General features: G+C 45.3%; 1 protein-coding gene across 14 annotated transcripts in view; it reads right to left on the bottom strand.

Annotated features, from left to right (window-relative positions):
* The window catches only part of KAT6B (lysine acetyltransferase 6B), an 86,992-nt gene extending 78,014 nt beyond the window's left edge, over positions 1 to 8,978 (bottom strand). For 3 of the 14 annotated variants that reach the window (XM_083502303.1, XM_083502308.1, XM_083502299.1), the window contains exon 1: positions 8,857 to 8,978. The gene's annotated coding sequence lies outside the window, so the exon portion shown is untranslated. Of the gene's footprint in view, positions 1 to 2,691; positions 2,711 to 6,482; positions 6,843 to 8,136; positions 8,432 to 8,543; positions 8,564 to 8,856 lie in introns of those variants that run through there. The other 11 variants (XM_083502296.1, XM_083502309.1, XM_083502305.1 and 8 more) reach the window with 10 other exon arrangements.
* Positions 8,979 to 15,245: the final 6,267 nt, after the last annotated feature.

Genomic DNA, 15,245 nt, shown 5'->3' with positions numbered 1-15,245 from the left:
TTCCCAAGAAACCAGTCAGAATCATGTTTTCTCAAAAGGAAATCCCACTAGGTTTTATACACACTTACTCTCGGGTCCCATTAGATTTGCATCCTTCATGCAATTTGTAAATCCTAGGCTGCATACTTATGCATACTGACTCACATTGCCGGCACCAACACTGATCTTGGATTCTACAAAAACTCCAGAGGCAAAGCCTACCACTCTGATCCAGCTTGTAAACAACAAGGCATTACTGCAAAGCACTCTTCCTTATCTCATCAGAACATGGACCATAATTTCTACAGCAACATTTTCAACATCAACACTAATGATGCTGAATGCCAACTTCTCTTCCGTTGTTCACGTCCATCAACCTAGCATGACAATTTTCAAGTTTTATACCCTCTGAGAACCCTTTCCACATCAATTTACCTTTGGGGTAACCCTTGAGTCTTGCTGAGGAGTCTGGGGAAGGTTCTGAGATTTCATACTCAATTTACAGAAAGGCCCAGGAGACCTGGCAATTGTTCCCAACTCTCCCCTATCCAGACATATTGATGAAATAGTGGTTGTTAAACAAGCTGTCTTTCAGTAAATCTTGTCCGCCATTACTGATCTTCTACAGTGGTACCTCTGGTTACGTACTTAATTCGTTCCAGAGGTCTGTTCTTAACCTGAAACTGTTCTTGACCTGAAGCACCACTTTAGCTAATAGGGACTCCCGCTGCTGCCGTGCCGCCACCACACAATTTCTGTTCTCAGCCTGAAGTAAAGTTCTTAACCCAAGGTACTATTTCTGGGTTAGCGGAGACTGTAATCTGAAGTGTATGTAACCTGAAGCATATGTAACCCAAGATACCACTGTAATTGAGAAACTCCATAACCTTTCAATGAACCCCTGAATTATCCTAAACATATGTAGAAAACCTCAGCTACGGTCCACAATGTTGTCAGTCTAAGGTAAAGGTAAGGTAAAGGACCCCAGGACAGTTAAGTCAAAGGCGACCATGGGGTGCAGTGCTCATCTCACTTCAGGCTGAGGGAGCCGCAGACAGCGTTCCGGGTCATGTGACCACCATGACTAAACCACTTCTGGCACAACGGGACACCATGATGAGTGCCACAGCCCACAGAAATGTTGTTTACCTTCCCACCGGAGTGGTGCGTATTTATCTACTCACACCGGTATGCTTTCGAACTGCAAGATTGGCAGGAACTGAGACAGAGCAACAGGAGCTCACCCCATCGAACCACCGACCTTCCAACTGGCAAGCCCAAGGGGGTCAGTGGTTTACACCAGAGTGTCACCCGCTCCACCATGTTGCCAGTCTACATGTACCCACACTTGAAATCCTCAACCAAATGGACTAGGAACTATGGAAAGAAGCCAAGAACTCTGCTGGTAACTAGGTCTCTGAATTCAGCTAGGATAGACATTTCACCTTCCTCTGCAACACAGCTAACAGAATATGCAAATTCTACCCAAGACAAGTTCAGTTTTAATTATAGAACCTTGCTGCTCTAGTCAATTAGAGAATCAATTTTATAAATAAGTTTCAGTTTTGAGGCAATTTAAACTCTGTGAGAAGTCTGAGCAATAAAAAAAAATGCCCTCCATAACTCCCGCAGTGCAATCTAAACACAATTACTCAGAAGTAAGTTATATTGAGTTCAATCAGACTTACTCCATAATAAGTGTACTTAAGAGTAAACTGCTAATCAAAAACAGCAAGTCTGATAGTATTACAGCTGGGGCAAGAGAGATAAAAAAGTTATCCATCCACTGAAGGCAACCATTGCTGTAAAGTCATTTGTAAGTTTATATTACTGCACTACTTTCACATAAACAGCATCACTGTTGCCAATAAATTCCTCAATACATATAGTAGGGTCTTTGCAGTGCAGTCAGAGTACTGATTCAGGTTACAACACACAGTGATGGACTCTATGAAGTCAATAAATTTGTGTTGACCCATCATCATTACACATTGGGGTCACTGGACCACATGAAATGAGATCTACTGAAGCAGTGTGGGGGTTTTTGGAGGGGGCCGGATGAATAGCGCCATTTTTTTCTCCGTTGGCACCACTGCAATTGCTCCCTTTTGTAAGAACCTGACAATAAGCAAGCATGCTTGTTACAAATTATTATAAGGCAGTAGGGATTCTCACTCTCAACATCAGGGAGACTTTTCAGAGGTAAAAGCATCTACAGATTAAATCCAGGTTAAGTCACACATTATAGGTACAGCAGTTGATGGCAGGCACCTAAAGGTGTAGAGTAGGTCATTCTACATAGCATTTATTTTGCAATTGATAAACTCACACTCGAAAAACATATACAAATAATTTTCTAAGGCTAATTAGTTATAATAATTATTATTATTTATTATTTATACCCCGCCCATCTGGCTGGGTTTCCCCAGCCACTCTGGGCAGCTTCCAACAAAATATTAAAATACAATAGTCTATTAATCATTAAAAGCTTCCCTAAACAGGGCTGCTTTCAGTTACACCAGTCGCTCATGGGACTCATCTTTTCTAACTCTTGAAAATCAAAATTGAAGTGGTTAAAGGTGATAGTAAACATCTGCAGAATTGAGTGGTGGCTTTCATATGTGAATGAACCACTACAAAGACTCCCGTCCAAGCAACTCAAAGACAAGGCTTTTCAATGGAGTTAGTTCACTTCAAGGTTCAGTTTAGTACCTCTGGCTGGGAGGTGTGTAAACACACAGCAGGAGAGCAAATAGGAACACACATCAGTCAACCAGAGAGGGAGTTTTGATGTGCATGGACTCCAATTCTCAAAAATCCTTTCCTCCTGAAAGTGGAGGAATATAGGGAGGATATCATGCTTCCATGTGCAACGCTCACAGGACACAGTGAGAGTATTGGGAAAACCTCTACTGTATGTTGGAGACCTCTAACGAGAAGAGTGATCAGCTGGTTAGAAACTGTAGCTGCCTTTATTCTTTACTTACATGAAGGGGCATCAAATGATTTTTAAGGAGGCTGTGGGGCCCCATGCCCTCACCCCTTGACAACACTTGCAATTCTCTGGGTCCTACTGCTGCCACCAAGGCATTAGCATGGATACCTGAGGCAGGGAAACCGACGGGCATTCATTCGTGCATTAGCAGGCAGGTTCAGGGGAGCCTATACACCCCATTAATCACACAGTGACCTTTCACATAAGTAGCCTGTGAAATGGAGTCATGGCTGAAGCATTGGGTGATTCATTTCACATGTGGGTGAGCTAAAACAGAATTCCCATGCCACTTCACATGTTCCAACCAAGGAAAGATTTGCTCTGCAGGAATTCTCTCTCACACACACTGTTATTAGCTTTACAGGGAAAAGCTCCCATCCTGCCAATGGAAGCTGTTTTTTCTAGGACTGACAGGAAGATCTTTGTCAGAACTGAGGCTGGAGAAGGAAAGGGTTAAACTACATATATCCTATCACAAGGCACTTCCAGACTGCAACTATTTTCGGGTGGGAATCAGTAAGACATCAGCTACTTCAGGTTGCACAATTAACGCTGATCTGATGCTCTTGTGCTACAAGCATGCTTCTCCGCTCAAAGGACTTTTAGCGATAAGGAAAGTGACAAGATAAATCCAGTGAAAAGTGTGGGATAACAACTGTTTGGCATGCCATCTACCTTCCCCATAAATAAATCATGCTCGATAAATAGACATTGTCTAACCTCTCCACAAACTTTCTGCAAACAGATCAGGATGAATACTCAATTTTTTATGTTAACACCAACACCCAATGGTTTACTAACAGTGTTAACACCCAAGTTATCTTTACTTTCAACCTACATTTTTAATGATTTTAAAACCCAAGTGTTTAATTGGATAAGCAATTATATATAATAATATATACAGAAACTTCAAGTAACTGACACTGCAAAACACTTAATGAAATTCTTCAAATGTGTCCAATGGCGTAATGTTTCAATAAAGAAACAATATAGATGAAAATAGAAGAAGGAATAACATGGCAAGCGTAGTAAGAACTTGCGGGGGTATCATAAAAAGAAAGCCTTGAATAGGTTTTTAATCCATGATCTATGTCTTAATGGATAACCTGTGAATTCACAACTTGGCACAGGTTTTTGGGGGAGTTGGGTTGATAAAATACTTGGTAGAAAAATCTCTGAATGAGAGCTGAGGGAAAAATTATATCAAGAACCAAAATTATCTCTTTGTGTACACATAAGAGAAAACCATTATAAATTATTCTACCAATGGTACATGACTCCACAGACCAAATACATGCAGTGGAGAGTGCTTGGAGGCATGGAGCCTCAAAAGCAGTTGTGAAGCATTTGGGTGGAGTTGCCAATCAATTAAAATATGTTTTATTTGGGGGGGGGGGTGAGATTGTATCAGTCATGACATCTCATAGTCCTAATAATATCATTAGGGATTTGTCTGTATAAACAGGTAAAGCACGAGGACTTAATAAAGAATTAAATAGCTGTGACTCTTCTGGTTTTGCAAAAATGGAAAAACAGGTCACCGCCAACACTGAAAGAATGGCTGGTAAACAAACAAACAAAAATGGAGGGCAGGAGTACTGTATAAACTTACAGAATTATCAATATTGAATTATACCAAATAATACAGATTTTTTAAAATAAATAAATAAATGGAATTCTCTAATTGAATTCATGGAGATTATTTACAATATAAATATTGTAAATCAGCATTTTCTAATTTCTGGATAATGTTTACAATATTGATATTTACAGTCGTGCTTAGAAAAATAGATAGTCACACACACACACATATATATGGCATATTTTTGTTACATCCTTGCAATCATCGTAGGTTCTAAATTAAGTTATGAATAATAACGACCATACACCTGCTATGTTTTGATGGGAGCCAATGAGGGAAGAGAGCAGGGCTTGCCATGTAATCTCAGACAAGTCTCCTTAGGGATGCTTCAAGCCCTCTTGCTGAACTTTCAGCTTTCATTTTTCTAAAATTAAAACCCCCAGAACCCTCCTTCTCTACCTCCCAATTCCTGCCCTCCTCCTCCAAGCGCCATTTACGGGGCTACCGACTGACAAACTGACTTCACTCATATACCACTTTCCATGCCAAAGTGTGGCCAAAGTGGCTTGCGAATGAAACATCCAGCACCTCACAATCCTACACAAGTGAAAAATGCAAAATAGCAAAATGCAGAGCATGTCAGTCAATGTAAACAACAAACAAAGGCCAAGTTCGACAATATTTGGAGCGCATTTACACAACTACGGCGGGTTAAATAGATACAGTGGTGCCCCGCAAGACGAAATTAATTCGTTCTGCGAGTTTTTTCGTCTAGCGAATTTTTCGTCTTGCGAAGCACGGTGTCGGAAAAGTTTTGGAAAAGCTTCAAAAATCACCCAAAACCTCAAAAAAGGCTACCACACCGTGTTCTATGAGATGCTCCTCGAAGTCAAGTCACAACTGTATTAACGGTGTTAAGAAAAAGGAAACAAACTTGAAAAAAACGCAAGACGTTTTTGTCTTGCGAAGCAAGCCCATAGGGAAATTCGTCTTGCGAAGCAGCTCAAAAACCGCAAAACCCTTTCGTCTAGCGAGTTTTTCGTCTTGCGAGGCATTCGTCTTGCGGGGCACCACTGTAATATGCCGTATTTACTCGAACCTAATGCGCCATCGAACCTAATGCATACCTCCGTTTTCGGAATCTTGAAACATCCCTCCAAAAAAAAGCATTTATGCCAGCGAACGTGCCACTAAATCAACCATCATTTGGCCCCAAAAGGTGAGCATTAGAGTAAATACGGTAAATACGTTAATTTGTATATGCAGAAGACATTTAAAATATATTTAAGGAACCGCAGAAAGAGAGGGAAGGAAGTGAAGTTTGGAAATTTAAAGATGATTGTAAAATTAGTGAAAAGTATAAATATTTTTTAAAATAAATAAATAAAGCAAATATGGTATATACAGAATCAGGATCGTCGACCCTAATAATGATATACTGTATACCTTTCTCTTTTGACATCCTTGTTCAATTAAACTCTTCTTTTTTAAAAAAAAAGAAGGGGGGGAGCACAAGGATTGAGTCCAATATTACCACAAAATCAAAAACCCCACACGAGTCAAGGCAAAGTATGACTAGTGAGTCGAAGAAAAGAGCATTTTAATAATAATGATGATGGTGATAACAATAACAATAATAATATGGTTGATATTCACTTTATATTCAGCCCAATTAGTTAACTTCAGTCTCTTACAATGATATATGCCTTTCCCTTTTGACGTCCTTGTTCTATTAAACTCTTATTTATTAAAAAAGGGAGGGGGAAGCCCAAGGTAAGCAATTCCATATTGAGTCCAATATCACCGCAAAAACAAAAAACCCACACGAGTCAAGGCAAAAGTATGGCTGGCAAGCCGAGGAAAAAGGCACTTTAATTAATTAAAATAAATAACAACAACAACAATAAGAAGGTGGTTGACATGCACTTCATAGGCAGCCCAATTAGTTAACTTTCAGACGCCTCCCCTGCTTGTTTCCTCCTTTGGGTCCCCCGCCCGCCTTCTCTCCCTCAGGCGTCCCGGCGGATCCTCCCCTCAGCCCCGCGGGGCGAAGGCCGGCCGCCTCACTCCCGCCACTCACCTCACCGGCGGCGGGCGGCCCTCGCGACCCGCCCCCGCGGCTTGAGAAGCGGCCCACGAGGGAGGAGCCACGGCCGGGAGCTGCCGCAGCTGCGCCCCCTGCTGCCGGCGCCCTCGACAGCGAGCTTCCCTCCGCGCCGCCGCTCTCGCCTTTTCAAGCCGCCGCCATTTTGTCTCGCAATCAACGCGGCGCATCCCTACCTTGCCGTCCCCCGCCTCCTCCTCCCCCTCCTCGAGAGGGCTGGGGTAAGCCCCGCCTCACCAGGGGTTAGCAGCCGCCTTCATTGGCGGCGCAGCCCTGTCCATCAGCTCCGCCTTACTCCCCCACCCTCGCGCCTTTCTCCGACGCGTCCGCAGCGATTGGAGAGCGCGCGACGTCAATCACGCCTCTTAAGGGAGCGGGTGGGAACGCACTTCTGTGGCAAGGGCTCCGCGGAGCGCCGCCTTGTCCTCGGTTCTCATTGGAGAATGGTTACGAATGGGAAGGTGGAAGAGGAAACGAGACGGCACAGATAGGCTTCTTATAGGCCGCCGCGGCTGTCCATCAAGCCGCTTCTCCTCCACCGCCCCCCCCGCTGAAGTTTAAAGCGGCAGAGGCGCCCTATCGCGGGATGGGAGGGCGAGAAGAACGCTTAAGCGTGCCTGGAGCGGACGGGCGCGCGACACACACTAATAAGCGCCCGCTTAAGTCTTTGAGTTTCACGCCACGTGCCGCCGGAGCCTTTTGCCATCCACCCGGTCGGGCGAGACTTAAAAAACAAACATGTCCTCATCGCGATTCGGAAACGCGCCTCCCCTTAAGGTGCCTGGCACCGGCGGCAGCAGCAGCAGCAGCAACCCTTCGCACGACCGCGGCATAGCGGACAATTGATTCCCAGCTACACGACCATATGCAAGTCCACCGCCACCGATATACATGCATGCATGCGTGCACACGCAAACCTCCCAGCTATATTGCAATGCACCCGGGACTCCCCCGAACCCGCCCATTTTCTGCAGAAAACAATCGCTGCCTAGAAAGACAGACGGTGGGGGGGATGCAACACGCACGCACACACCAGATTGCTTTCGGCAACCGCCCCGCCGCTCTCCCAGCCCAGCCTGCTGCTGCTGCTGCCGCCGCCGCGACTTGTCCACCCCCACCCCCTCCGCCCTCGAAATGCAAAGGGCCACTACAATACAATCGCGCGGAGCCGGCAGAAGTGCCTGTAAACACGTGCACGGGCCTCTCCGGCTGGTAGAAAGCTTTGCAAAAGTCCCCGCACGGATCGTCAACAAACCCCTTCCCGCGGAGCTCGGAAAAGCAGACAGGGGGGAGTGGGGGGGGGGGAGGACGAATAGACATTGTTGCAGGACGTTGCAACCTTGCCATGCAGCTCCCGAAAGCGATCCAACACCCATATATATATACACATATACGCGCTCCTGCAACTCTATAACCTCCTTGCTGCAGGCTCTCTGCCCCCCGTCCCTCCCCAACCTTTGCAGCTTGCAAATCGACCTTTTTCCTTTTCTCTCTGCTCGGGGATGTTTCTGCAGAAGAGGTTCGGGCGGAATGCTGCCTCTGCTGCCGCTGCTCCTCCAGAAAAGGCGATCGCGGCGGCGGCAGCTCCTCGCTGCCTTTTCCCTCCGAGCCAGGAGCACAACCACCCTCGCGAGCCCTTTCCCCCTCTCCGCCACCCCCTTTTTTCCCAAATAAACGGAGAAGCCAGAAGGAAATTGGGAAAGGGGTGGGGTGCGGGGGGCGAGAGAGACAGAGAGTGCGGGAGGAATCCCGATGTAGCGGATTTGGGATTTTTCTCCCCATAATTTTTATTTATTTATTTTTTTGCAATCAAAGCTTTCCCTCCTTTCTTTTTTGCGCCCCACCAAATCGCACGCAACGACATTACGAGGAAAAATTAATACCTTTTTGTCCCCTCCTCCTCCTCCTCTCGCCTTTGCGAAGCCTCTCTTCTTATTCTCCCCACCCCCACCCCCCAAAAGGGAGGGGAAATCACAGAGACGTGCGGAAACATAGATGTATAGAAATATATTTACACCCCCGGCCCCCCCAAAAAAAGATTGCAAGCAAACAATCAGGTCGTGGATTGGGATTTGGGGAGTGAGGTTTCAGTACATATTCAAACACAGGGACGCAGAATTAGGATTGTTCGTGCCCTCCCCGCTCCCGCAGCTCTGCCTCCCCCCTAAAAAAAAATTATTAAAAAAATCCTCAAACCTTTCTTGATGCTAAATGGCCGCAGATCGCAAGGACTGGTTCTAAAACACAGGACTTGATAACAGCTAATTGAAAGGTTAATCTACATAGGCTCTGACAGACGAGGTCCCTCCCCGTTTCTGTTTTTTTTTTTTTAATCTGCTACTGGCAAGTGGGAAATTGAGCTTCTTAGGAACAGGGGGGGTTGATGGAGGGTTTGCTTCTGAGCCCCACCACCACGCCAGCCGGGTTCACACGTTAGGTGGCTAGATGAACCTGGAATTGTTATTTTGATTGAGGCGACGTTTTAAATGCCCCCAGCCTAGTCTTAATGCACAGTTTACTCAGAAGTGAGCCCCTCTGATTTTATGGAGGCTTGCAGCATAGCCTACTCAGAAGTAAATCCCCAGTGTGTTCAGCTTCCTCCTAGGTAAACATTCGTAGGATCGCATCCTTTCTTCCAAGGGTGCATAGAACTGCGACTGCTCGATTAAATAAAAGGCAGCGAGTACATGAGGGAGAATCAACACCCTGTTTCAAGTTTCCCGTTATTAATCTTATTGAAGGAATTAGGACTTAATATGAACCAGTCAGCAGAGCAGGTGAAGTGAGATGACATTGATCTGAATGCCTTTTACAGTGGTACCTCGGTTTAAGAACAGTCCTGTTTACAAACAATTCGGTTAACGAACTCCGCAAAACCGGAAGTAGCGTCTCGGTTTGCAAACTACCTTGGTCTAAGAACGGAATCTGAACGGTGGAAGGGCACTGGCGGCGGGATGCCACATTAAAGAAAGTGTGCCTCGGTTTAAGAACGGTTTTGGTTTAAGAACGGACTTCCAGAACGGATTAAGTTCGTAAACTGAGATACCACTGTACTGAGTCAGGCCCTATTGGGCTCTTCAACTTGGAACTATGCACTCCAGCACTCACCAATCTGTGTTTTGGACTACAACTCCCATCATGCTGTGCTGGCTGAAGTTGATGGGAGTTGTAGTCCAAAAACATAGGGAGGGCGCTAGGTTGGCAAAGGCTGATATCCTCCGGCTGGCAGTGGTTCTCTTGGGGCCTCAAGCAGCAGCTGTTTAGATCCCTTTTAATGTGAAATACTAGGGGTTGTACCTGGAGCCCTTAGATGCAAATGAGGTCCTCTATAAAAATGTGGATATTTTTGTTTCTCTTCGTAGAGCAATCCTTTATCCATGTATAGACACATTTTCCAGACATTCACCCTACACAGGTGTTTGACGCATTTGTTCCCACCAGGGGAAGATTTTGCCCTCGAGTTTGCGGAGCCAGGTTCATTTTCACAGTGAGAAGAATCTGACGGAACAGATTTGCTGCTTAACGAGTGTATTTTGAGACACTGCAATTTTCCTGGGGTGAGGATGGAGCCAATGTCACTCAGGCAATAAGTGGACTCCAGCAAGCCCTTCTGCAGTTGGCCACCACACAGCTGAAACCTCATGTAGCATTTGCTACACCTTTAAAGCACATTTGAAGCATATTTTGCCCCCTCATAGAATTCTCGGCCCTGTACTTTACCCCTCACAGAGTTTAAAAGCAGAATGGACATGTTGGTTCAAGGAAAAAAAATATAGGTTTAAAATTAGAATTCCTGGATGCCAAGTTCCAGGTTTGGGGCAAGTACTCTTTGGTGAAAGAACCCCAGCACAGCTTTAAAATCACAAAATATACAGCAAAGCAAAGCAAAGTGTGAAAATATGAGCTGTTAGACCTTTAAAATACCCCCTTGTGAGTTCCCAAACTCCCATCTTCCCCCAGCAAAGGAAAAGACTTTGCTTAGTAAGTTAAAAATTGGTTTACTTACATTTCCCCCCCAAAGGTCAGGTTCATGTGGTTTTCCATACACCAGTCAGAAAAGACACACAGGCAGTAAAACTTGGCTTAGTTCCAAAGTAGTGACAATTCCTAAATTATTGGTCTAGGTACACAATAATGGCTTGTGAAAGCCATGCGTTCCGAGCTACAGCAACTATCTCAGGCCTCCTCACACGCTGAGCTTCTCAGGTAGACTGGAAAGGAACAAAGTTTTGACTATGTAGTCCCTCCCAAGGTGAGCTAAGCCTGGCAAGGACAGCTTTCTCTATGGTCTTAAAACCTTCATGCATCCATTAGACTTAAGCATGTAGGTTATATGAGGCTTTTCAACCCACAGGATTCTGTGATAGAAAGGATATATAATTAGGGGGGCAGGGAAGGAGTGGCCTCAGCATCCTGGAGGGAACAGAATAAAGGTGACACATGTAGGGGTTAGATGAGGACAAGAGGGTAGTCAATTCATCAAGTGAAACAGGGTGGGTGAAAGAGTCCCGCTAAGGGAAGCTGGAAGTGGGAAGGGGAGAATGTGAGAGAGGAAGAGAGACCAGAGTAGGCGGGTGCAATGGAGGAAACACAGTATTGAGCAGAGCTCTGAGATCGACAGATGAAGGGTGATATACAATTATTACAGTGGCACCTTGGTTCTCAAATTTAATCCGTTCTGGAAGTCCGTTCCAAAACCAAGGCACGCTTTCCCATAGAAAGTAATGCAAAATGGATTAATCCGTTCCAGGCTTTTAAAAACAACCCCTAAAACTGCAATTTAATGTGAATTTTACTATCTAACGAGACCACTGATCCATAAAACGAAAGCAATAAACAATGTACTGCAGTCACACAACCTATCGATCAGTAGCTGAACTGGGTTCCACAAAGTCACACCAAAAGGAGCCACAAAAATGCAAAATAAATAGCAAAAGCAGACAGACCTCAGCGTTAACACTCAAAACGGAAGAGTGGAACTCAAATTGGAAGCGTAACACTCAAAACGGAGCATGTTTGACTTCTGAAAAAAAGCCTGCAAACCGGAACACTTACTTCCGAGTTTGCAGTGTTTGGGTTCCAAGTTGCTTGAGTACCAAGGCGTTTGAGAACCAATATACCACTGTATTATTATTATTATTATTATTATTATTATTATTATTATTATTATGTTGCCCCAAACAAGAGACAAAGTGGTGGCGGCGGCACCACAGCCACCAATTCCATGTACAGAATTCAACCCAATTGGCAGCTGAATCTTAGTTTGACACAGATGAGGGGATGGCTTTCTCTGCTGCATTTGAGGAAAGCAGGCTACCTAAACAAATTAGGAAATAAATAATAATAATAATAATAATAATAATAATAATAATAATAATAATAATAATAATTTATTGTTTATACCCCACCCATCTGGCTGAGTTTCCCCAACCACTCTGGGTGGCTCCCAATCAAGTGTTAAAAACAAAAGCTGGAAGGCATGTTCAGCTCTGTCCTCTAATATTTCACCACCGCTCAGCAGCTGCTGTCTAATGGTAGAAGCGGCTTAGTCATGCTGGCCACATGACCCGGAAGCTGTATACCGGCTCCCTTGGCCAATAAAGCGAGATGAGCGCCGCAACCCCAGAGTCGGCCACGGCTGGACCTAATGGTCAGGGGTCCCTTTACTTATTGGGGATAGAAGATAGGAGGCAGAGGAACTGAGATCACCAAATAGCAAAATTGGCGGGATATGTGTATGCCGTTGTCAGAGGAAGAAGACGAGGCAGGCACCACCATCTGAAATGCAAGTGGGGGGGGGCGGGAGCCAGCCAGAGATGCAGAGGCCAGGGAAAGCGTCCCCAAAATGGATTTTAAAAAGCGGGTTGGGAAGACAGCCAATAGCACCCCCGAGACCAACATAGTTCTGCCCTGAACAATTATACAGTGAATGAACCTACCTGCCAAAGGCACAGATCCCTTTGGATTTCATATATTAAATGGGGGTGTCCCGTACTGGTTAAAATGGCTGCAGTTATTATGAGGTATAACACACAACTAATATTATAATAGGTGGCAAAGCATTTTTATTCCACTTCATTGTTAGATGAGTAATTGAAGCACCTTCCCCGCCCCCCCGCCCCCCATTTTTTGAGCAGCGATCTGTAAAAATCCTCTTGACTTGAATCATAATTGGGTCACAAATTGCAAGCATTATTCTTGAGCACTCAGGGTTTCCTATACTGCTTTTTGCATAAAACTCATCGGTCTCCTGCACACACACCTCCTTCGAGTGAACGGGATGCCAAAGAGCACAGGTTACCATGAAGATACAGCAGCGGACAAAAGCAAGCCTAATAAAAATAGAAGGTAAAATGAGACAATCCCATGCAGCCAACGTTATGCCCAAATGTGAGCTTTTTGCTTCTTTATTAATGTTGTTTCTTCCGTTTATATCCTCACTTTTTCACCAAATGGTGCTGAAAACAGCAATAGCATGTGAAGCAATTCAAGAGATGGTTATTTCCAATGGAGAAGGGGCAGGGGAAAGTATTAAGTACCGTATTTTTTTGCTCTATAAGACTCACTTTTTCCCTCCTAAAAAGTCAGGGGAAATGTGTGAGCGTCTTATAGAGCGAATGCAGGCTGCGCAGCTATCCCAGAAGCCAGAACACCAAGAGGGATCACTGCTTTCACTGCGCAGCGATCCCTCTTGCTGTTCTGGCTTCTGGGATTCAGAATATTTTTTTTCTTGTTTTCCTCCTCCAAAAACTGCTTCTCTGTTGAAAATCACTTCCTCTGGAAGCTGGCCTCCAGCAAAGAAGCAGCCATTGGGGTTGACATAAATGCATTTGCATCTAACACCGGTGGTGGCTGGTACTCACTGAATTTGGCTGGGGACAAACGGAGGTGGGTGGGGCAGAGTCCCATTTGCCCCCAAGGACCAACCTCCACCATTAACACAAAGTTTGGTGCAAAGCATCCAGAAACAATAAACCACACTTGCACATGTCTATTCAGCTCCACTGACTTCAGCCAGACTTACTCTCGGGTAAGTAGGTACAGTGGTACCTCAGGTTAAGTACTTAATTCGTTCCGGAGGTCCGTACTTAACCTGAAACTGTTCTTAACCTGAAGCACCACGTTAGCTAATGGGGCCTCCTGCTGCCGCCGTGCCACTGGAGCACAATTTCTGTTCTCATTCTGAAGCAAAGTTCTTAACCTGAAGCACTATTTCTGGGTTAGCGGAGTGTGTAACCTGAAGCGTATGTAACCTGAAGCGTATGTAACTTGAGGTACCACTGTACAGCTCAATCACACGGCAGAACAATCTTAAATGGGTCTGGGGATCAGCAGATCAGAATGGAGTGGCGGAGTCATAACCACACCCAAAAGCTTGCCACTCACATTTGCCAAAGAAGATGGTGGGTGGTGGTGGGGTCCAGGGATGGAGCAGAGGGGCTCAAGTCAAGCCACTTTCAGGGGAGTGGAACAGCTTTGGATCTGTTGGATCCATGGTTCAGTGGTGTAGCATGGGTTGCCAACTCCCGGGGCCACGCAGTGGATCCATGGTTCAGTGGCGTAGCGTGGGCTGCCAGAGCCCAGGGCCTAACAGAGCACGGGGAACCACAAAGATAAGAAAAGAAGTTGTTCTGTTGTCGTTTGTGTGGAGAAGCCATTTTCAACAGAGCCGAGCAATGCAAGCGCGCAGCACTGGGTGTTGAAATTTTGGACCTCCAATAATTTTGCACTTGGGGCGACCACCCCTGCGCCCCCCACACTACATTGTCTCTGCTCATGTAGCACTCTAGTTCAGGCTCCTGTGCTGGTTACAACCAGCGGGAACATTGGTGGCTGTAGTTGCTCAGCCAGCCGCGGTTTTTGGGAGGCATAGCAGTGGGACATCTTTGCCAAATCCTACCTTCTCAAGCATTGCTTACCATGGGGTTAGGATTGTGCTGTTAAAAAGCCCATAAATGGGGTTGCTGAATTCTTTCCCTGCTTGCTAACCTTCTGCCGCAGCTCCCCCCGCCCCTCCACACTCAAAGCAGTCTTCATACAGTGTAAAATTGTGTGGGCTACTTTCATAAATATATTGGGAATCAAATACCTCCTAAATGCAGATTCTTCCTCCACCCCCCCACGTGTTTCATCTCTGCAAAAGCAATAAAAACCATGAGCATGCAGGGTATTGTATCAAAATCTTGGAGGATTGCAGCAACACTCATTCACATTATTTGCTGGAGTAGCATTATAATTTATTGAAAATCAGTACATTGCAGCTTGACATGAGTCACAACACAGCTTGGGAGAGTCAGTAATTGCTATTTTCTGTCCCAGAGAGAATAAACACATTTCTCCCAACATAATAATTCAATGCCTCTGACCTTTTCTCTCTCTATACGTTACAGAGAATGTTTTGATATTTGACTATCCAAGATGAATTCTGCAAGTGGACAAAAAGCTCAGCGATTCCCCCCAGTGAAGGTGCACTGGGGTAGCCAATGTTCAGGTGCTGTTGCCCTAAAGCTGCCGTGTGGCCAGGGGTGATGGGCGTCTGAGTCCAACAATATCCAGAGAGCATGAGGTCATCCACCCTTGATAGT

Source organism: Podarcis liolepis (genome assembly GCF_965112155.1).
Source record: "Podarcis liolepis genome assembly, chromosome: 5".
Classification (NCBI taxonomy): Eukaryota; Metazoa; Chordata; class Lepidosauria; order Squamata; family Lacertidae; genus Podarcis; species Podarcis liolepis.
The sequence above is the reverse complement of the archived record's forward strand: the minus strand, read 5'-3'. Positions and strand labels throughout refer to the sequence as shown.